The 25,371-nt window shown below is 28.3% G+C and overlaps 1 protein-coding gene across 3 annotated transcripts in view; it reads left to right on the forward strand.

Moving 5' to 3' along the window:
- Positions 1-400: 400 nt before the first annotated feature.
- The window catches only part of LOC117176863 (cysteine-rich motor neuron 1 protein-like), an 805,857-nt gene continuing 780,886 nt past the window's right edge, over positions 401-25,371 (forward strand). The window contains exons 1-2 of one of the 3 annotated variants that reach the window (XM_033367216.1): positions 401-460; positions 864-1,193. The gene's annotated coding sequence lies outside the window, so the exon portion shown is untranslated. Of the gene's footprint in view, positions 461-793; positions 1,194-25,371 lie in introns of those variants that run through there. The other 2 variants (XM_033367214.1, XM_033367215.1) reach the window with 2 other exon arrangements.

The raw sequence follows: 25,371 nt of genomic DNA on the forward strand, positions 1-25,371 counted from the left end.
TTAGCTGCTCTTTAATTTTGAAAGATCTGTCCACGAAAGTGGGAGAAATGCAAAGACCGACCGCGAATATGTGATTGCACGAATGTGAGAAAAATACTAAGTCCGAGCGCGTAGCGCGAAGTAAATACAGAATCAAGCGTGAAGCGCCAGAAAAATACATCATTGAGCTCAAAGCGCGAGACCCAACAATCGCGCGTCCTAGGCGCGTTCAAATTTGCCGCATATTTTTTGGTGGATTCGAAAAAATTGGAGGGGAGGGGGGTTTAATGAAGATTTGAGGGAAAAAATTGGACTACCCTAGTGTGCAGGTATCGAAAGCTGTACGAGCAGTAGAGTAGAGCAGCTAGCATAAAACGACAGGCTACTCGCTCTAAAGGCCAGTCTCACTCGCGAGCGTATCGCGAGAGTATCGCGAGAGTTTCATTTGTGGAAGAACACGAGCTAGCGCGCTTATTTTATGGTAATAACTCACTGACAAGGTTTTTTACATTTGCGGGATAAATTAGCATGCTAATTTTTCTCTCATAAGTGGCTGTCACTCGAAAATTAGAAAAATCACAACAGTCCCAAAATTGCAAAACAAAAATCTTTTTGCACACCTGACAGATGCTACTTCTTCGGAAGTAAAGTTTGTTTTTTTGATAAGAAATTTATTACGACCGTTCTCAACATTTCATAATCTACAAGGTCTCGACTATTTCAGATAACCAAAATCTAATAATTTTTTACTATATATTTTTTAAATTACTATTTAAATCTATTGATTGATAATATCAACTTCCAGCAAAAAAAAAACTAGTTTAAAAAAATGTGAAACACCTTGTGATTTTGAGAAATAAATAAATTTTTTTAGTGCTTATTAGGATGAATATTGAATTCAGCAGAATCGAATAGCGAAATCGCAGTAGGCGAGTGTAATGCTTTGATACGAAGCAAAGCGGAAGTTGCAGGAAATAGGAGCGGTGAAAAAAAGTGGGGAAGAGGAAAGTGTTATTGAGTTGGGGTATTACCACGTTTTCACTTACCAATTGGAGAAAATAAAAAAAAGTGTGTGATTCGTAATTGGGTTTTTTACCTTAGTGAGTTTAACGTGACCCAAGAAGAATGTTATTTCTTGTGCCTCAGCGAGTGTTTTGATAAAGGATCGCAGTGAGGATGATAATAATCAACCGGTGAAGGGTGTTCTTAATCAGGTAATATTTACACTTCCTATGAGCAAAGCGCTCTTGTGGCGGGCCGGGAGACGAAAGACAGGTCATTTTGAGCGATTTTTCCGCCCTTAGAGTAATTCAAAAAGTTATTTGAAAATTCCCTGCTGGAAAGCATTTTCATAAGAAAGTAAAACTTTTCTACAACTATAAAATATAACAACTATAATATTTTTTACAACTATAATTTTCTACAACTACATGTACTTTTTTGTAAAAAATGTACACAATTTTACAGAAAAAAAACAACAAAATCCAAGTGTGAATGAAACACTCATTTGAGGGTACGATGAAATTGCAAAAAATACCGTGGTAGTGTGAATTCCACACTGCAACAAGCGAATTTCTTGTTTATTTTCAGAATTAAAGGTAATTTTTTCCTGTGATGTAGGGTACGATGTACCAACCACTGTGGGTGCGATGTACCGACCACTTTGGGTACGATGTGCCGAACACAGTACATTTTTTGTTTTGTTTTATAAACAGGGTGGCGACTTGAACGGACATTTTTTTGACCGGGGAAAAACAGGAAATTTACTTCTGATCGCCGTAAAGATCAAGTTTTCATTTTTTTTTATTCATTTAGAAAATGAATCAGTTGTTTGAAAATGTGTGTACTCTGTGAAAAGTTCTCCTTTTCATGTAGAAAATTAATTATTACAGTTGAAAATTCTTTTTTTTTATAGAAACTTATCTTTTCCTTTGAAAGTCCATCTTCTTGTTTAAATATTCTTCTTTTGGGTTGGAAATAAAATTACTTGGTTGAAAGTTAAAAACTTCTGTGAAAATTAATTTTTTTATTGAAAATTCATCATTTTAATTAAACATTTAATTCCTTACGTTGAAATATAAACTATTTTATTGCAAAATTGTTTCTTTGGTGGTTGAAAATAATTTTCTTTTTAAACTGAAAATTTAACTATTATTCTAGCTGAATATACCATATAACTTGAGATAAAAGTTAATCTCTTTGTTGAAATATTCATTTTTACCATAAATTTAATATTCAATATTTAGTTAAAAATTGATCTTGTTTCGTTGTAAATTCATATTTTTTTGTAGCAATTAGTCTTCTTGGTTCAAAATTGATCATTTTGGTTCAAAATTCAATTATCCTGGTTAAATATTCATAATTTTAGTTGAAAATTAATGTCTTTTTGAAAATGTAACTACTTTCTTGAAAATTATTTTTTCAACTAAAAACTTAACTTTTCCGGTAGAAAATTCAACTATTTTTCTAAAAATCTGCTTTTTTGGTTGGAAATTAGATTGTTAACGAAAAATTTAACTATTTATATTTTAGATTAATATTTGATCTTTTTTGAATGAAAATTTAACTATTTGGTTGAAAATTAATGTTTTTTATTTAAAAATTAAACTTTTTTCAATTCATACAATTTGTGGAAAATTCGTATTTTTTGTAAAAAATTAATCTTATTGGTTGAAATTCATATTTTTGGTAGGTATAAAATTCAGCAATATCAGTTAAAGATTCATAATTTTAGTTGAAAATTGATTAGTTTGTTTTAAAGTTAATTTTTTCAACTGAATATTTAACCGTTCCGTTTTGGGAAGCAAGTTGACCTTTTCAAGTTTAAAAATTAAGAACTAATATGTAAATTTGGCCTTTTAAATTAAAAATTAATTTATTTCGTTAAAAATTCACGTATTTATTACGGAAATCTACTTTTTTTTAGAGAACAATTTTTTGCTCTGACAGTTAATCTCTTTGTTTTTTCTTTCGATGAAAAACAATTTTTTTACAAAAAATTGAAATTTTTGATTGAAAATTTTTTTATTTTTTGGTCGAACCTTGAATTTCTTGGCATAAAACTTAATTATTTAAGTTTTGGTTGACAATTTAACTTTTTCAGTAAAAATGATTTTTTTTCAGATGAAATTTCAACTATTTGAGTTGAGTGTCTATCATTTTAGTTGAAAGTTCTTCAGTTAAGATAAAAATTAAATTTACTGTTGAAAATTTATTTTTTTCTAGTTAAAAATTCAACTATTTGGTTGAAAATTTGTCTCCTTTGATTGAAAATTCAACTGTTTGGTTGAAAATGGAACTATTTTGTTAAAAGTTCATCTATTTTGATAAACTTGTGTCTTTTTTTTATAGAAAATTGAACTATTTTGTTGAAAATTCGTTTATATTTTCTTTTGATGATACATTTTTTAACTACTTTTTGGTTGAAAATTCATTTATTTGATTGAAATTTTTTTTTTTTTCAGTAAAGGTAGTTGTCGTGTCAAAAGTCAGATATCTGAAAAAAATATTGTTTCTATAATATTAAGAATCAAAATATTAAAACTAATTTCATTTTAATTAAAAAACTTTTTTTGAATGAAAAGTATTAAAATTCAAAACAACAAAAATTATTTTTAACCAAGTTCTTTACAACTGAATTTTTTCTGGCCGACTTCTTACCAATTTTTGAAAAATATTTGCATTTGAATAAATTTCGGCTTATTTTTTCCGGGAAAAAATTCTCTACAATTCTACTATTTCCAATTTTTAAAATAACTAAATAATCTAAAAAAATAATGATTTCAGCTATAGGAAAATTTACTTTAAAAATTGGAAACAGTAGAGTTGTAGAGAATGTTTTTCCGGAAAAAATGAGTCGTCACCCAATTACTACCTTTATGCGAGAAATGTATTTTGTGAGTCAAAATCATCTCCAAATTAAGTAGCTAGTCATCGTAGGCTGGAGAGTCAAGTGATAACGTCAGTCCCACCAAACTTTGGTTACTGGACGAGGGTGTAGAGACATAACTGGAACTGAGAGTGTCATAGTTGTCTCATCTGCTCATTCCTTGCATTTTCGTCCACTTGAAGCAACAATATTTAAATATAAGTATAATTATTAACCCTAGATGGTCACACTTCAGTAGAATATCATATAGGTCATAGTGGGTGAAACTCACCCAAGCTCGAAAAAACTAAGATCCTGTAGTAATATTGAGTTCTAAAAATCTACCAAAATTTGTAGGTATTCTTGAAGGTTTTTAAGAAAAGGTTATATACTTTTTGTGACGAAAATTGTCCATTAAAATATTGTAACATACCAGCAAAGTTGACGTACAGTGAAACTCTTCTATGGCGCCAATTTTGGGGCTGATGGTGGGTGGGATCTAACTCATTATAGCCCGCTCCGCTTTTGTTTGTTCATGCCTGAGTGCTCGCCTGAGTAACAGCCGCATATCCCGTGCTACCCGCGCAGCTCCTGTGACACCTACATGCGACGCGGCCTCAATTCTCGGAAGGACTATAGAAAGGAGGGCTATTGAAGAGTTTTACTGTAATTAACAGACTCTACGAAGAATTTGAAAAATTGTTTGGGTAAAATTCACCCACGGTGACCGCTTAGTTTTGAATTTTTTCAGAAATTATTTTTCAAGGAAAAACAAACGCACTCTTAAAAAAAATAATCCAACTTTCCACCAAAATAGTTTAATTTTAGAAGTTTTAATTCAATGCACAAAAGAAAAAGGTACTTGAATGGTGTTAAAAAGGAAAATTAAAATCGCAAGTGAAAAATTGAATGAAAGCTACTTGAATTATTTCCACCCGATGGGCTTATTATGAAGGAGTGCTTAGAACCTGTTGGCGCGTTACTGGACGGGTTGATCTATGCGCTTTGAGTGTCAACTGGTATTATCGAGCGCCAAGCTAATTGTCATTTCATTGCTTACTAATGTTGCTAAAAGATATAAATAAAGGTGATATTTCTCGTAAGTGACAAGGTGAAATAAATTCTAAGGAGATAAATGGGTATGATCAGCATACGCTCATAATCCGGGCACTTGGTGTTTACATAATCACGTGACGTGACACAGTGCATAATAACGTTTCGAAGTGGAAGCTGCATAAAGTGCATCCTTACAAGCTTGTTTAGGAAGCTAAGTAGCTTTTCCATCCCATTTCTTATCTGATTTTCGCTTGGGATGAGCGAAAACAATAATGTTTTTTAATTCCGTAGTTTCATGCTACAATTATTTTATTTTTTATTTCTTATTTTTTAATTACCTTTGTTGTGAAGATTATGATCTCTTTACCATTTTCTTTTTGGTTTTTCTCATCACTAATCAATTTTTCATTTTTTCTGACAATCGTTTTAGGGTTTTGGACGAGGATCTGAATGGTGACCTTGAAACAGACTTTGGCGTTGACCTTCAAGGTTATTTCAAGGTCAAATTTTATTTTTAAACCGGATACCCTTATTTTTGACACCGCCAATCGAAAGAACGCAATATTTTACGTTCAGATATGCAGCAAGGTCATGTGACCCGATGACCCTCGAGGTCATACCAGAGTCGTGTCAACTCAAAAGAGGTCTAGAAGGCTGAAAGGAAATCCCTATCTTTGACACCTTAAAGGTCAATGCCATGGTCTGCTTCAAGGTCACCATTTAGATCCTTATCCAAAACCCTGAAACTTTTGTCTAAAACCTTTCTCTCGAAAAGCATATTTTCGCTGATGACCTTGATGCATATCTAAAAATTTAAGAAATTTAAATTAGACCAAAATTCAAGTTAAAAATTCCATTTAACGTCCAATAATCAAATTGATGCAAAATCCTGTTAATAGTAGTAAACAATAGTGTTTATGGTTTTTGTTTATTCGCTGTGGTCTAAATTTGGTAGTTAGATTCTTGTTTTATTTAACATGATTTTGCATATCTGAACGTAAAATTTTCAATTTTTTTATTCAGAATTTTCAATTTTGTTAAAACTTCGTTTTTTCGATAGAAAAATAATCTTTTTCTATAAAAATTCATTTTTTTATTTGAAAATGCAACTGTTTGTTCCAGGATTTTTGAGTTTCATTTAAAATTCGTCTTTTTTCGTTGAAAATTCAACTTTTTGATTCAGAATTCTTGAATTTTTTTAAAAAATCGTTGTTTATTTGTACTAAAAAATACAATTTTTTTTTAAAAACATATATTGATTAGATTGAGAATTCTTTAATTATATTGAAAATTCATCTTTTTTGGTATTACATTAATATTTTTGATTAAAAAATTCACCCTTTTTAATTGAAAATTCAAGTTTTGTTCGATAACTCTTGAATTTAGTTACAAATTCTATTTTTTCCGATTTAAAGGTAAACTAATTTTTCAAAAACTAAAAAATTCAATTTTTTGGTTCAGAGTTTTTGAATTTTGTTAAAACTTCATTTTTTTAGTAGAAAAATAATCTTTTCCTTTGAAAATCCATTTTTTTTATTTGGAAATGCAACTGTTTGAATCAAAATTCTTGAATTTTGTTAAAAATTCGTTTTTTTCGGTTAAAAATTCCACAACTAGATTTTAAAGTTTAACTACTTTCTTAAAAATTAAATAAAAAATTTCTTTCTTTCTTAAAAAATTCAATTATTGGTTGAGAATTTTTTCATTTGATAAAAAATTTATATTTTTGTTAATACATTTATCTTTTCGTTTAAAAATTAATCTTTTTAGTTAAAAATTCAACTTTTTGGCTTAGAATTCTTTAATTTTGTTTAAAATTAGTTAAAAGTTAAAATAAAATTCATTTCTCAAAAATTCCATTTTTTGGTTTATAAAATGATAAAAAATAAAGACTTTTTGACAAAATAGTTAAATTTTTAATAACAGCGTTGGTCGTAAAATTTAATTTAGCAAATTCTCTATCTTCTCCGTGACAATTTTTCATTTTTCCTTTCATTTTTTATTCAAAGACCTTTTACAGAAGTTCCCTGGCTTTTGCAAGATTTTTTGAAATCCCTGAATTTTCCCTGACCCATTAAATTTCCAGACTTTTCCCTAATTTCCAGGTTTTTCCGAAATTATGACCACACTCTCAAAAAATAAAACCTCTTTTGTATATTTCTAATAATTTACAATTGCACTTTTATTTATCAGAATTCATAGTATTATAATAAATTACAATTTTCGGGTCGAAACTAGGACCAAGATAACACATGAATCCTGTGGGAATGAAGCAATATTGGTTACTGCCCGGCTTTATTAAATGAAGAATTATGATCCTCCTAAACCTACTTAGGGGTTGTTATTATTTAGGATTTCGATAATTGTACATAAATTTTGAGCAGAAGAATAAACTTATGTTTTCATTTATTGATTGTATAATTATCACCTTTTACATTTTCAAATTTTCAATTTAATTTTTTGTTTATTTTCCAAGGAATCTGTATTATCATCAGAGAATAACAGAAATTCTTTAGGTCTTTTCTGACAGGTTATAAATACGAATTGAAACATTTTTAAATTAAATTTTTTCTGAAAAAAGATCTTTTCCTTCGCTCCGCTGGGAATTAAGCCACAGAACTTCCGATCGCGTATCGGAGAAGAAAGAAGATCTTTTTTCAGAAAAAATTAATTGAAAAAAATGTTCAATTCAGAGCTCCATTTAGCCAGATAGAAACTTTAAGAATTTATGTTATTTCCTGATGATAATACAGATTCCTTGAAAAATGATTTCGATCTCTCTAGTAGCTTAAGGAAAAAACATCCGACCGACAATCAGAAGTTCTGTGGTTCGATTCCAAGCGGAGCGAAGGACAACTTTTTTTTTAATTTAATTTTAAAAACGTTGATTTATAAATAATTTTTAAGAAGTTGTCATGCAATAAACTGTTACTTGTCCTTCCTTTAATTCATCCAGAATAAAATTAAGTATAAAAAAGCGGTCCTATGTCACATGCATATGAGCGAAGTGTGAAAATTTAAATTAAATCCTGCCGTAAACTGTTAATTAACCTGCAAATAGAACTTGTGCCAAAATCTGCTTCTCAAAATCATGAATATTCATGTGGGTCCGAAATAAATATCAGGGGTAGGATTCATGATGAAAAAGAAATTCTTTCAATTATGAGAATTGTACATTGTACGATCAACTAAAAAACCGATTTTTAATGAAAATAAATATTTTAAATAGTTTTATCATTATTTAAAAAAAAATTAAACAAAAAAGTCGAACAGAGAATTTGCAAGAATGGCCCAAAGTGTTTATTATTTAATTTAATAAATTCAATAAGTTAATCATATAATAAAATGAATTCCTACAGAAACGCAAGAGTAGACTTTTAGAACTAATAAATTTATGGCTTTTGTAACAAAAGATGAATTTTCAGTTCAAATGGTCGAATTTTTAAACAAATAAAAAAAGTTGCATTCCGAACCAAATATTGAAATTGGGTAACTAAAAAGATGAATTTTGAACGAAATAGTCGAATTTTCCAAAAAAAAAATAGATTAAATTTCCAACAAAAAAAGTTTTATTTTAAACAAAAAGATGAGTTCTTATCGGCAAATATGTAATAATAATATAATTGTTTTAATTTTAAACTTTCGAATATGAATTCTCAACAAAAAAGAAGAATTTTCAACCGAGAAAATTTATTTTCTACAAAAAAGAAGAATTTTGAAACAAGTTGTTAAATTTTTAACTAAAAAAGGTCAGTTTTCATCAAAAACCCCAACATTTAAGTTTATAGTAAAAAAAAAACTAATTTTTGACATGAAAACTCGTAATTTTTAACAAAATAGTTAAATTTTTTCCCGAAAATGAATTTTTAACTTAAATTGTAAATGTGAAACAACAAAAAAATGAGTTTTTCACAAAATACTTTAATATTCTACCAGAGATATAAAGCATCTAATTTGATGAAGCTTTAACAAATAAGCAAAGCAGAAGAAGAATTTTCCGTATAATATTTGAATTTTTCAACCGAAAATATGATTTTTTGACAAAATAGTAAATTTTCATCTAAAAAGTTGCATTTTTAACAAAAAAGAAGAACCTTCCATCAAGAAAAAGATTAATTTTCTGCAAAAAAATTGTACTACTGAAAAAGGCCAATTTTCAACTAGAAATGGAAAAAATGACATTTTCAGTAAAAAAGAAATTAATGTTGATAAGTTAAAACGAATTTCTAATGAAATAGTTCGTTTTTCAAATAAGGAGGTGAACTTTAAAAAAATCTTGAACAAAGTGATTCAAGTTTTACCCAAATAGTTACATTTGCAATACAAAAAAAATCATTTTCAGCCATGCGTGAAATAGTTATATTTTTACTTCAAATAATTTGTCTCAATCTCCAAGTAAGTTCAAGTAATTATCCACCAAAACATGTAATTTCTAAACAAATAATGTTATAATAGTTAATTTAATGAAAAAAATTAATTTTAAATAAAGGACAGTTAATGCTATTATATAAAAGATGAATTAAAAAAAAATAGTTGAATTTTTAATCAAATCAGAACCTTTCTTAAACAGTTTCATTTTTAAGCAAAAAAATTTCATTTTTTCTGGATATAGATATTCAAATATAAGAATTTTATTCTTGTAACATTTTTAATGAACGGAATCATTTATGAGTGTGTTTAACGTGTAAAATTTATTCTTAGTGAGTTTTTATTAATTTTAAAAATGTCGTGTTAATTATTAAAAAAAATACACGCCAATAGTTTAATTCTATCCAAAGCTGAGTGGAACATTAAGAACAAAAAAATTTATAACATATTGGACGAACTGAATAGCGGAAAAAAGTGACTGGATTTTAAAACAAAATTTCTATGGTATTTTCTATAAGCGCTAATATGCAAAATGAGTTTTATAATCAGCCTTTGTACTACTCACTTGCTATTTTCAAATTGAAAAATTGAGAAATGTGTTTTGAGATGGCAATGAATATTTTTTCGCTGAAACAGGTTATCATTTTTAAAGGAATTAAATTGCTTTCACTATTCTTTTATTGTTTCCTTCGATTCTTCTGACTTTTGGCTTTAATATTATCTAATGATTAATCATCTTGGTTTTTACCGAAAATTATTTTACACTTTTTTATGAAAAGTTACATTTGTCACGAGGTAAATTAATTGTTGAAATGTTAGGATTTGATATCCAAGTAGTTTTTTTTTGCTTTTAGGTTGCTAGCAGAAACAAATGTTACCAACCAAATGATATTTAAATAAATAAACAAATTCATGTTTTTTTAACACCAGAATATGCATAAGTTACTGAATAAGTGAATTTTTGTTGAATAACAGTTTCGGCTTATTATTACATTTTACATACAATATCCTACGACAACTGATTAAAAAGCCTTATAATGCGAATATTTATTTCAAATCTGAAGAATACCATCTGTCTAAAATTGTAACTTGTTAAAAAAGTATAAAATATATCAAAAATGGCTAATACAATTCTTGTGATGGCATTAGTATCTTTGGAATGAATATGTCAGCTTTAACTTGGTATGTAATATTTTTCCCACCTGTTCAGCATTCGTCAATATTATGACTTCAAAAGATTTTCTATCCACCTCGTATTGATTCTTCCACAATCAAAAAAATGTTTGAGCCAAATTCTTTCCTTGATATAGGGCGAAAGAAATATTTTATTGATTGAAAGAATATTAGATTGAAACTAAACATATTTGATTTAAGCACACCATTGTTCAATTTAAAAAAATCCTACACTGAAAAAAAATGTTCTTGAACAAGCGTACATTTTCTTAATCTGAGAAAATGTATTCTTATATAGAATATGGCATTTCATTATTCTAAAACTTTATTGTGTTACTTCATATAGAGATATATTCAAATGCAGAACATAATTTTCTTCCAAGAATTCATTTCTGATACACTTCAAGAATATATTTCCTTAATCTAAGAATATGTAGTGTCGGAGCAATAGACTAGTGTCTCAACTGAACAATATTTCTCAACGAAAAAAAAATTGTTTTAGAAATTATTGCTATATAATCTTCATTTTAAAAATTATTAAAATACGTCATTCGCGTAGACTGTTACTTACACGTATAATCGTACGCCTAGACGCTTTGAAAAATTGCACTTGCCGATGATTGAACCCTACCTAAATTACCGAAACTAGTATTTCATAACCGCGCGCTCTACCCACTTCGCTATCGAAGCACTTGGATCTCGGTGTCAAAATCTCGGGTAAGAATTTTAAGGCAGGGTCATACCAAGTGGTATGGTGAGCCTCAACCAACTTCAAACTAAAAGTTGTTGAACTCAGGTTTAATATACCATTTTTTATTTAGAAAAATTTTAGAATTGAATTTTACTTATTTCAAAAAAGGCTTGATACTTTTTTTTCTTAGTATATTAAAAAATGTTATAAAATATCTAAAATTAATGAACAATAAACAAATCCATAAAATGCGCAGTTTTCAATTTATCCAACTCTTTTATATAATACTCTCTTACTCAATTTTTAATGCAAAATAACATTTCTATAACAATAATTTTAAACATGTGAAAAAGCGAATTAAGTATAAATCAATTTATCGAATTATTAATAATAATTATAATTATTTATCGAATTCTTTTATCATACGTGTTTTACAAAGATGTGAATATGGAATTGCTTTCCTAAAACAACAATTTAAAGTATGAAAAAAAAATTGAACTTCACTTATTTTACGAAGGGCTCAATACTTTTTTCTTTAAAAACATAATCCGCTTAAAGATTATCTAAAGCATAGAAAAAATAAAGAACTTCTGAGTTGAAAAACGCTTTAATAACCTCAGTGACAAATAAATATTTTCTGTTTTTTAAAAACCTCTGTAAAACGTACAGTTTTCGATTTATTTAATTCTTTTATATTGCTTTTTAACTCAGTTTTTTAATTTAAAATAACAATTCCTAAAAAATAATTTAAAATATGTAGAAAAAATTGATCGCTAGTTTAAATATTACCTATTTAAAAAAGTGCTCGATGCTTTATTTTTCTTTCAAATATAAAATACTTCCAAATTAGAAGAAACAAGAAAATGTAATAATTGTATTTTTAAGATTTTTTTAAAGCTTATAACTTTGTTTTATGCTACCATATATTTATTTTTTATTATTTATATAATAAAAAAGAATTATGTAAGTATATGGGTGATTAACACAATGTTAACCGTTTGTAGTCCAAGACATTTTCCATGATTAATGAATTATTTGACTGAAAACGTAATTTTATTAAGTTTTTATAAATATAAATACTAATAATATCCGCATTAAATTTTTTATAATTAATGACATTTTGTAATAAAATTTTCTATGATCATTGAATTCATTTACTGAAAAACTTAATATTGTTAATTTTATTTTAAAGAACCTAATTCTATACTTAGTTATTTAAAATAGCAACATTATATGCGCGCTACAGTACGCGGGAAGCATTGCATTGCCAATTAATAACATAAAAATATAGAACAACATATTAAATATTTCAGATAGCAATTAGGGATATAAAATTAAAAATTATTTTAAAAATTCCTGCCTAATAAAGGAGTTCGTTTTTCATTAGGGAAAAATTAATTTTTTGAATTCGACTAGAATAACTTTTTTTTCTAAAGTTAAAAAATCTGTTGCATAAAACTTATTTAGTTTAAATTAGAATAACACATGGTGATTTAATATTTTCAAAACTATTTTTGTTTACTTATAACTTTCATGAATTTTGTCATTTTTGTGATTTTCAAACTGCTATTATCGAACACGAAAATTGTGCGTAAACAAAATAAAACTATGTCTTACAACTCTAATTCAAATTAAATAAGATTCACATAACAAAATTTTTAACTTTTTAAAAATCAATTTTAATCTAGCCGAATCCAAAAAAGTAATAATTCTCTATTGAATAAAGAATTCCTGTATTTAGCAGGAATATTTATTGTTATTTTTAAGTTCGGATGATTTTTTCTTACCTTTAACACTACACACAAATAATTCCAGGGTGGCCGTTTTAATCGAGGAAAAAAATTCCCAGTTATTTTCCGATTCACAAAAATATTTCACGGTTAGAAAAAAAATTACAGACGCAGTACATTTATAACCTTTTACTAATTTTAGGAATTAAATGACTTTTGAGTCTTGCATAATTATTTCAAAATTAAAAACACTTTTTTCAAATTTGTTTACAAATTTTTAATTCTTACCACCAAAAACTTACCGACGCAATAAACTTATAATTTTTTGTGTAGTTTTATGAGTGATTTAATTCTTGTGTCTGCCTAAAGTTAGTAGTTTATCAAAGTTGCAAATTCCTACCTACATTTGCATAAATAAAATTTATTATGTGCACCAATGTTTTGAACTTTATAAATATTATTGAATTTCAAAATAATTGTTAGCGGCGAAGAGAACCAACTTCATAGCATATCAACTTGTCGATTATTATATTTAATAAGATACTTATGCAGTAAGAAGTAAATTAATTTAGACCAATATATTAATTTTTATAGTATATGCGCGATGTCTATTGTATCAAGTCTACAGTTCTTATGTTGAAAAAACTGATGTGTTTCTATCTTGATAACATAGGTGTCTTCGAAGTAAATCTGACATTTGTTTCAAACTAATAATTACTTGAAGGAAAATATTCAAGCATTATTCTAAGAGAAAATTATTTCTTCGCTGAATACATTTATTTTCTTGTCTCAAGAATATGAACATTGCTTCATTTAAAATAGTGGTCAAAATAAGTATATGAATTTACTTGGATCAAGAACAATTTTGTTAGAGTTTTAGTTACTTGTCATGAGAATATAATATTCTTAATTCAATATTTGATTAAACTTCACGCAAATGAGTATATAGGAACAAATTTACTCAATAGTTTTTTGATTAGAGTAAATATATTCTTGATTCAAATAGTTCTCCTGATTCTATTATTTTATTGAGCAAATTTTTTTTTTTATTTAAAGAGAAATTTTTCGGTGTGTATGTCTTCTTTTTTGCTGCCATTTTTCAGGAAACTTGACTCCAAAATGTCTTGATTGAAGATTCTTCAGCACGCTAAATCTGACTTTCAACATAACACACTAAATCTCAACCCAGACCCAGTTACTACACCTGTCTAACCTGTTTCAATTCAAAACAACTCCACGTCATTCATCAGCTACGTCTGGAGAAGACAATTTCCTCTTCTTCGAGTTCGTGTCTACGAAACTGAATCAACAAAGCATTAGAGAAGATATGAGAAATTACCAACACCTAAAGCATTCCAATCCCGATAAAGTGAATCTTTCTGATATTTTTCAGGGACACAGTGACAAACTAAATGTCTTATCCAAAGATAAGAAAGTTTTTAGTTCATTGAAGGATGGGAAACTTGCTGATATAAAGTAATTAAAGAGAGATCTTATCTGATAATAGTGCGGAGAAAGCTCGTAATGATGATTGATTACTCTCGTTATAATCCCAATTTTAAGTGGAATAAACAAAAAAAAAATTCTTTAAACAAGTAGTGATGTCTCAATAAAAAAAAAATAAAAAAATAAATTAAAAAAACAAAAAGAAATGCTTCCTTTGATCTATTATGCAAATTTTGTTGGATTAAAAAAATGTTGGTTGACTCAACAACATTTTTTATGGCACGAACCAAATAAATCTACCATAAGATTTGGTTAAAACATATAAAAAAATTAGTTGGGCCAACCAAAGATTTTGCTGTCCATAACCGGATTCATAGCATTGAAAAAAGCCAGTGATTATTGCATCAAGAAGTTTGTTTTTTCCCTTCAGGCAAAAGTTATAAGTAAAATATTAATTTACAAAACCTAATTGTGTTCCTTGAAAGGTTCTTCACAATTTTATTGATCAATTTTTAATTAAATATTATTCAACCAAATTATTTAATTTTAAAAAAAGAATAACAAAGAATAATTTTACTTATTATTTCTAAATAAAATGATTTCCATTAAAAGGTGAAAAATGGAATTGTAAAGAATCTTTCAACGAAAATAATGTGCTTTTGTTAATTAAAATTGAATGCAAATTTCGACTTTTATCTAAAACTATAGAAAAAAAACTGTTTTTTGATGATAAACCCTTGGGGGTTTCTTCTAAATTTTGTTCCAGTAATCAGTGGCCCCTTATTTAGCAATTTCAGAATTCTAGATGAAGATTAGGTAATTTTCAACTTGACTGATCTTAAAAAATTGATTTAATTGTGAAGCAGAGATAAGCACAGTGTTTTTATATCATAAATCATACTTTTTTCCTAATCTGTATCATTTTTCCAAATTTCAGAAATTTGGATATTTTTACAATCTCATCAGGGAAGTTATTAGATTTGGTTAAAATTTACCCCCCCCCCCCCAGTTTTGCTGAAATATCCACGTTTTGAGACCCCCTGAATCCGAAAAACCGGTTTTAACGAATGTGTTTGTCTGCCTTTATGCCTGTCTATCTGTGAGCACGATAACTTATGAAAAAATTAATCTATTAGATTGGCCTTTGGTACACTCTTTTAGTGTCCTGAGCTAAGTGCCAAGTTCATTAATCTGCCATTTTCGATAAAAATTCTAAAGTTAGCGCATTTTGAATATTTTTGAGAACAGTTTTTTTTTAATTCAAAACTTTTCTGTATGGGTGTTTATAGTATTCAAAAAATTAAAAAATTTATCCTGATGACTTTCTTCGTAAAACCAAAAATTACCAGAGTTAGAGCATTTACAAAATTCTAAAAGACACATGAAATGAACCTTTTAAGCCAAATAACGGACGATATGAAAAAAACTCATGAAAAGAAACAATTGGAACTTTAAATGCCCTACAAGATTATCCTAACAACTTTGTGAATTTTCTTGAAAAAAAAAATTAAAATTTTGACAGCATATAAAATAATGGAAAATCAAAAAGTTACATTTTTTCATTCAACAATTTCAAAACGAAAAAAGTTGCAATATCATGTTCATCATATACATTTATAGGAATAATATAAAATTTCAGGGATAAAATCGAGTGCGAAGCACGAGATACGTGATGAGAATGTGTTCGTTAAAGCCGATGGAGCTTTAACAAAAGAGAATTCACAATCACCAAATTACTGTTGCTGATGTGTTGACCTTTAGTTTTAAAGAGTTTGTGCACAAACGTCGAGCGCTTGGCGAAGGCTAATACATTATTGAGCGCGAAGCGCGAGAACCAAAAATCGCGTGCCCTAGGCGCGCTCAAACTTGAGTCTGGTCACTTTCGGCGTGAATAACTCAGAGAAGAAACAATCATAAAAAAGCGTACACTGCATGTTAATGCGTCTATATTTTTACGTCGATTGCATGCTTAGCTGTTATTGTGCAAAAATCTAGTGAAGAACTGCCATCCCTTATTTGTCGAAAAGCGCCGAAAAAATGCGCTTGGAGTAGATAGGTCAACCTTGAGAAGCTTCTGTATTGTCAAATTTGACTAGAACACTTCAATGTTTTTTTATTTCTTCTTCAAAGTCTTAAGAACTTATATCGCTTTCAAAAAATTAATTATTTTCATAAACGTGAGTATAACGTGGTTTTCAAGAAAAAAATTATCTTCAGTACTACTGCTCCTAGGACAACGAACAAGATGTAAAAAATATATTAATTTTCTGATTCGTCCTATTGCAACCTGTATTAAAAAATATGGGTTTATGTTTTAGAAACTTCTGTATTTCTGCTGAGAGAAAAAATATAAGATTAAATATTTTTTAATTGCAGAATGTTCCGGCTGAGCGAATTGCGCAAACCTAGGATTAAAATTTTTGTTAATTCTTAAAGTAGCTTAAAAATCAATTGATAAAAGCAAAATTCGACGAATTTATAATATGCTCAAAATTAAACATCACTGAAAAAATGAGGCTTAAAAAATTATTATTATCAAAAGTCAATCATTTTAAATTTTAATGAAAATATTCGAGGTAGGTATACAAATTTTATTTTGGATTCCTGGTAAAAATTTTGAAATGATTCATCTAATAGTTTTCGATTCTTTAAAAAGCAAAGCTATAAAGTATACAAGTTTATTAATTTAAAAGAGTACAATTGCGTTGTAAATTACTTTCAGATTTTTAAATGAATTTATAGAGAAAATATTATTTCGTATAAGCTCCTTAAAATGAAATAAGTTATCGTTGGACCACCAAACTCTTCTATTTACAGTTTCTGACCTTAAATTTTAAATTTTTTTAAAAAACCTCACGAATAAAGAAAATTTGATTGTGAATAGGATCAAATTTGTATGGTTAAGAGAACAAAGTACAGCGGCGTGCAAAAGTTTTGGGCCACCTCTTTTTTTATGAGTGAATAAATTCTTTTAATTCTAATTATACCAGAGCTAAAGAAATGTTTCTTCAAAAGGTTGATTGTTTTCGAAATTCTGTTTAAAATAACCCAAGGTGAAGCCAATTTGTCTAGTTTTTAAATAGATATTGCAAAAATAGTGTAAATTTCAATGTTTTCTTAAATTTTAAATAACTTCCGAAATAGGCAACATTTTTCAATTTTCTTGGGCTCATTTTGAAGCTTTTTTCGCCATATCACAGCAGCTTACGTGATTAAATGTTTCATATATTTTACAAAAATATTTTTGTTACTAAAAATAATATTTCAATTTTTCCAACTTTTTTCTTACAATTTCAAGTTCTTGCAATTCGAAAAGAAATTTTTTACGATTCATAATGATAAGCTGTTGTGATACGGTGAAAAAAAGCTTCAAAATGAGCCCAAGAACATTAAAAAATGTTGACTATTTCGAAAGTTATTGAAAATTTAAGAAAACATTGAAATTTACAATATTTTTGCAATATCTACTTAAAAACTAGACAAAATGGCTTCATCCTAAGCTTATTTTAAACAGAATTTCGAAAACAATTAACCTTTTGAAGAGACATTTTTTTAGCTCCGGTATAATTAGAATTAAAAGAATTTATTCAGTCGTAAAAAAAAAGAGGTGGCCAAAATTTTTGCGCGCCACTGTAAATCCCCGAAATATTATTTATCTGAAGTTTGATAAAAACGCTGCAATCAATTGAAAACTATAATTATCAGACGTATAATAATGTTTATCACGGAGCGGATACAAATTATCCGTCGTCAAATAATTCTATTTTTCAATTATTTGCAACGTTTTTATCCAACTTTAAATAAATAATATCTCGGGGATTTACTGTGAATTGAAATTCATTGCTTTTAAGATTGTGATTAAAGGCGTGTATTTTAATTAAATTTTATTTTATTATTTTATATTTATTATAATATTTCATTTATTATTAATATTTTAATTTAATTTTGCAGTTCGATGGTCTGCAGATATTTTTTAAATTGAATTATGGAAAACGTTGTTTAGATAACCTTACATTCCTCTCATAAACCTAAAGTTTGTAGACTTTAATTTTAAATAATTTGATTGATATTTTATGCAATGATGAACACGGATTTCCCAAAGCAATAGTTTCGTTATAATAATCCAAAAGCGTCATATTCTTTTAATTATTGGATTTAGGAACAATTATTTTCAAAGTATCTTGTTTTCTTATTGTCTTGTCTCGCTTTATTGTACTGATGCCTTTTATTGTTGTCTTTTCTTGCTATCTTGTTGTTTTGTTCTCTTGTCTTGTCTTCTTGTTTGTTTGTTTTCTATTGTTGTTGTTGTTTTCGGTATACCGCATGGATCCAGTAACAGATTTGTATAATGTATAAAATTTATAAATGAATCCGAATATTAAAAGAAAAATTTGTAAGCATTTTTAACAATTTCACTTTCTGTACGGTAAAGAGAATATGCAATTCGTATTTGAAGTTTGTAGTTGAAAAAATGTACCTTAACTAATTTTAATTATCTCGATCCTTTGTTATGTTTCTTGAACTGAACAAATTACCCTTTTCTGCTTCAAAGTTCTGAAAACCATTGTTCCCTTCGTTATTCTTATTGAATATATTATTTGAATAACCTCGTATATTTATAAACCCGAAGTTTTCAAACCTGTTAATCTAAAGAGCAAAAAAACAAAAGCTTCATCCAAGCATGAACACGGATTTCCAGTTCTTCGTCCCTGTATCAAAATACTGAAATTTGAAAATGCATTCACGTTATTCAGATTCAAGATGAAGTTTGTTTTCATCTCCTACTAAATTAATTCGGATCACGTACAATCGTACACATTGGATAATATTGGTTACGCGTTCCACTCATTGAACGTATTCGATAGCTTCATTAAGGCCGCCTTATAGCCCAACAGGAGGAAATTACAACATGACGTTCTTTGATTAAAGCATTGAAAGGTGAGAGAATCCTCTTACTTTGTTGAGCCTTTAACCTCAATAAGTCTCACCTAGTCTTTGAAAATTCTAAAAAACATTTCAAAATATAAAAAAGACTGAGAACAAGTAACTTATTATGCAATTCTCGAATCACTACATGAGACTGCAAACTTCCTTTGACAGCTGAGGGAACTTTCAGACTCAGTGTGATACAGTCAACGTGACTAGTCAAAGCAATCTTTCATGAATGCACAATTGTACAGTAACGAGGTGCTCTTTAGATCTTATTGGGCACGTTTAATCTTGTGGGTCTGGTATGGTGGGTGGCATTGTATAAAATCGAAAATGCAACGATTCGTATGAATCCGGCGGAATGACAAAGCGTCAAATTGGATGATATCAAGTACTCGATTTTCTCTCTGGAAACATTTATATTGAACTTCGCCTATTTTGGAATTTTAATCATTTTTGTTTTGAACAGGGATTTCATATAACGTCCAGAGGTGAATTTCATCAATTTTCCCTAGACATAGGGATTTTTATTGCTTTTTATTACTTACGGTTGCTGCGTTCAAAAAATATCGCATTGGGTCGGCGAAAGCCTGGCAATGACAATTTTTAATCAAATGTACGTTCCAATTACCTCAAAAACTCATTTTTCCTATCGAAAAAAATTTGTGTAACCATATGTGTCGAAATTCTCGGAATGATTGCTGTTGAAGCGCTGATTTTCTCATTTCTCTAAATCTGAGTTAGTGAAAATTTCAGTAATTAAATCAATATCAATAATTTTAAATGATGAATAAGTTTTTTCTTAATTACATTGCTTGAAAGAATAAATTACATTGTAAAAGTATAGTATAACTCAACTTCGAAATTATGATGAACCTTGTCTCTTTTGTGTGTGTTGTTTTTTCATAGTATCATTGTTCATAAAATTATGAATTCACACTTGTCATAAAGATTATATATAAAAAAAATATTTTTTGCATCAAACTAATTTGTATAGGACCATTAAAAATTTTGAGAAATTTATAATTCTAAGTTTGGATAGCATACATACATTAATAATTTTAGTTGAAATTTAACTTAAATTTGGAGATATTAAATGCAGGTTTTTTATATTTTGAATTTGAAATTTTAAACAATAAACTGACAAATAATATCTTTTTTGAAGAAAAATCATAGAAAATCGAAATTTTAAGAAACTTTTATGCTCTTCAATACTTTTTGTTTTTGGTCTAATGAAAACTTCAAGTTATCGAACAAATGATTGGAAATATTCTACATGTTTGTGTTAGATATTGTTGCTGTCAACTTCTATTTTTCAAAAAAATTTAATATTAAATAATAAAGTGTTGAGCAATTCTTTAAACTTTTAAAAATTTGAGGCTGTTAGTTTTTTTCATCGGAAATCAGCATTTTTAAACAAAAATAATTGATAAGTCTCCCAATTTACGACAACTTTTGTTTAAACTAAAGTTTTACATCGAAAATGAGCATTTTTAATCAAATATTTTTATATTACAAAGATGGACAATTTGTCAACAATTTACGATTTTTTGCATTTTTTAAATAGAAAATTGATACTCTGTAAACAAAAATAGATAGAATTTTAATCTTCTTAATTTTTGAACAACTTTACGTTAAGTTAGAGTTTTACATGAAAAAATGAGTATTTTGAAATAAAAATGGTAACAAATTAGAGTTTTTTTATAATCTTATGAATGAAAATATTATAACTGATGTCATTAAAAAAACATAATTTTGTATGAAAAATGTTAAAAGTCACCAAAAAAAATGGATTTTAACTATATTTTTTGAAATTGTTTTAACGATTTCAGCCATAGAAAAATTTAATTTGAAATTGGAAATAGTATTTGAACAGAATGTGTTCCCGGAAAAAACAAGCCGCTATTTATTAAAATACAATAATTTTACCAAACATTGTAAGAATCGAAGTTCAGAAAAAAATTTAATTCCAAAAAGAAGGTTAAAATTCATGTTTTTTGTTGTTGTGAATTTGAACATTTTTCATAAAAATTGTTTTTTATTTTAAATGGCACCAGTTATAATGTTTTAATTCTTAAAATCATCGAATAACTACTTTTTCAGATATCTGACTTGCGTGCATCTGACTTAAATTAAATTTTTGTTTGAAATTATCAGTTTTTAGATACCGTTAAAATTACAAAACGCCTGAAAACTATATTTTTTTGGGTTTAATTAATTTTTTGAACGAAATCCATTTGAGATAATGATAGCAGACACGCAAGATCGTTTCTGGATACAAATCCCTACCTTGCCGGCTTCGAGACCATTGTACAGCTCAAATGGTTCATGTCCATACTAAATTTCTAGAAGTTTCTCCAAGGGACCTAATGATTTCACAGAATTATATTGTGAAATTGTGTTAAACCAACTATGCGTAAACAACTTCAAGGTTAAAGATCATTTTACTTATACATTTCTTGTAAACATTTTCCAGTTTTTATTTTTATTGGTCGTTGCATTGTATTCTGCGTCAGAAATCATTGTTTTTTATCAAACATGTTGTGTAGTACGAAATTCAGGGTCAAATCAAAACAAAGCCTTGAAAATGTTTATGGAAAATGCACAGCTAAAATGATAACTAACCTTGAAGTTGTTTACGCAAAATTTATTTATCACAATTGCGCAATATAATTCTGTGACGTCATCGGATGCCCTTTGAGAAGTAGAAACTAAAAATTTAGCATGGGCATGAACCACTTAAGATGTAGAAGGTTCTAGAAGTCGGTAAAGTAGGGAACTGTATCCAAGAAACGCTCTAGCCTATCTACGAAAGATTTTCTTCAATATGTCTGAACAATATACGTATACACTCCTTCTAGAAAGTTGCATATTGCAATGGATTTACTTGACTCACCTCTTCGGTATGTGAAATGTGAGTTTGATTACTTTCATTCTAGGAGACGAACTTGCAGACTGGTATCGGCAATATTGAAAATTGCAAGACTGAAAGGTATGAATGACACTTCAAAGCGAAAAAAGGCAAAAAGGTCGGTGGTGAAGAAAGATCCAATTTCCTTCAACCGAATCGTTCATTGTACTTCCTACTTTTGAAGTTAACTGTTTTACATCTTCTAATAGAGAATTGTTTTTGGAAAAAAAGTATCGTTCTCGGTTTTTGCGAATCTTCTCTATTCATCGGTGCAAAAAAATTAATTATTTTAATTGTTTATTTGCGAAACTGTAGATAGACTTGATATTGCGTTGACATTTTTTTTTCGAAAATTCAGCTGTTTGGTTGAAAATTGATCTCTTTTGGTATAAATCTGATTTTCTTTTGTGCAAAATGCAACTGTTAAATTAAAAAATAAACTCTTGTGGTAGACAATTAATTAATTAATTTGTTTAATTGAACTATTTGTTTGAAAGCTAACTTTTTCAATGAAAATTAGACTTTTTTTGTTTAAAAATATATTTTTTTTGGTATAAATTTAAGCTTTTTTGGTTAAAAATGCAACTATCTGGTTAAAAATTAATATTTTTTGGATAAAAATTGAGTTTTCTGTTGTAAATTGAACAATTTAGTTTTTAGTGTAACATTCAACCATTTGGTAGAAAATTACCCTTTTTTCAATTCATATTTTCGGTCTGAAAATAAAAATATGTAAAAAATCATCTTTCCAGCTTGAAAGTTCCACTTTTTTGTTGAAAAGTTGTCTTCTTGAGTCGAAAATTCAAATATTAGGTTAAAAATTAAATTTTTTGTGAAAAAACAAACTGTTTGTTTAAATATTTGCATTTTTGCTTTTAAAAGTCAACATCATTATTACATTTTTTTCTCTTTTCACTGACTAATCCTTCCTGATTGAAAATTTTATTATTTGGTTTAAAGTTCCCTTTTTCGGTTTAAAAATTTATCTTCTTTGATAAGAATTTAATCCTTTTTAATTAAAAATGGAACGGACTATATAAAAATTATTCTTATACGGTAAAAATTAAGTTTATTGTTTAAAATTAAAATTTTCAGGTTGAAAACTCTGTTTGTTTTTGGAAAATTCAAAAATGTCGTAGAAAATTCAACTATTTCGTCGAAAGACGAACCAGTTTGTTACAAATTAATTTTTTCAGTTAAAATTTTATCATTTTAGGTCGGTTAAACATGTATCTCTTTGGTTGAAGTTGCGTATTTTTTTGTTTCATTTAAGTTAGTTTAATTTTAAATAAAAATATTTTTTGATTCAAGTATCAACTATTACAATTTTTGTTGGAAATTCAATTATTGCAGGTTGAAAACTCACTCCTTGGCTGCTGGTTTAACTGCTGTCTTAAAAATTCATTTTTTTGATGAACGGTTCGTAATTTTATTTGCAAATACTTCTTTTTGGTTGAAAATTGAAAAGCATTTAATGTGAATAATTCCTGAAAATAAAATCAAGAATTTGACGACCAAATTTGGACAAACGTCATACAATGTTCCCATTGCAATCTGAAAAAGAGAAAAAAAACTTCTTCCTTCCAAAAAAGGGAAGAAAAAATCTTCCCTCCCTCTGGCCAGAAATAAAAAGAGGAAAGAAAAATGGGAAGGCAACCAACCAAAACCCCTTCCTTCTCATTTTTATTTCTTTCGTCTCACCTTATTTTTGGACGACCCCTAAATAAATTCACGGCAAAATTTAGTCGATAACAATTGCAGAAATAAATTTTGCCTAATTTATACGCGGTCCCTCACGCAGCCAAGGATATAAAAAACTCATTTTTCATACAAAATGTAGAAAAAATCTTTCTTTAAAAGTACGTCAGTGAAGACGTGCGTTACTCGGGTTACTTGAAAATAGCGTAAAGTGAGACACAGATTAGTCGGGTAATCTGCCCGTATTGCTTACGAGGTGTAAAATGCAATCTCTATAAAAGAAGAAAAGTGGCGTCTAGCTTCCGAGGCAAACCGGACTTAGAGGTGATAACAAGGTGGAGAGTTAGAGACGGATAATTAAAAAAAAGGGGAAAAAAAGAGATTGCTCTATGCTAAAATAATTTACGAGCCAGACTCTGCACTGAATCATTTTTCTTAAAAACAAGAGACAGTGTTCCGCGAATTACGTCTAAGAAGTAATTTGTTACTGTTGTTATTCAAGGAATAAAATGCGATGCATTTACAGAAGCACTTGTTCAAATAGTGACATCAGAATTTTCTTGGTAATGCTTAGACAAAGTATGCAGTAAAGAGTTGCACGAAACCGACACACAGTGGGGACAAAAATATATTTTTTTGGTTCAAAATAACGTCGAGTCTGATTTTTAAATTCGGTTTCTAATTATTTTTAAAAATAAAAGAATTTGACAACAAAAATTGCCATTTTTCTATTTGAGGTTCTGGGTGCTCGTCAATAACATAAAAATGATCTAAATCGTCTTAGTTTCATAGAGTAACATTAGTTGAAGATATTTCAATATTATATAACAAACAAACAAATTTTATTAACAAATTATTTGTTGAAAGCATGTTTTTTACGATTTTCCATAATTTTACTTTTTTAAAGTTATATTGCAAGAAATTTGGATACAAATCTTGAGATTATTATTATTATTATTATTATTATTATTATTATTATTATTATTATTATTATTATTATTATTACACCATTAAGCCATTTCCCTTTCGGGGAAGGCGTGACTCACTTGGTAGGGGAAGGAGTAGTGTGTGGAAGGGATAGAGATTTTTCAGATTGATCCAGAATTCTCGTGCTATTTAAGTAAATAACACGTTCGTTCCGCAACACTGCTCCGACCCAGGTTGCTGATCAATCTCTCTAGCAATCACCACAATCGAAGAACCTCACGAAGTCGTTATGTAAGGTTCCCCACTTGGGTCCATTAGTAGCCAAGGTCGTTGGTTTCAGGCGCCATTCACTCTACTGACACTCTTTTTATTAACTATTTGCCGCCATACTTTCCTGTCCTGGCATACTTCTCTAGCTTCTTTTATGTCCAGTCATTTTTTCATGCAGGCTCTCGTGTTTCTATGACTTCTTATGTCTCTTCTAACTAGGGTATCATTCACACATTCTAACCATTCTTTCCACGGTCTACCTCTGGGCACGCTGCCATTTACTTTACCTTGATACACTTGTTTCGTTAGTCGTTCATTTGGCATT

This window comes from Belonocnema kinseyi, chromosome 7, assembly GCF_010883055.1.
Source record: "Belonocnema kinseyi isolate 2016_QV_RU_SX_M_011 chromosome 7, B_treatae_v1, whole genome shotgun sequence".
NCBI lineage: Eukaryota > Metazoa > Arthropoda > Insecta > Hymenoptera > Cynipidae > Belonocnema > Belonocnema kinseyi.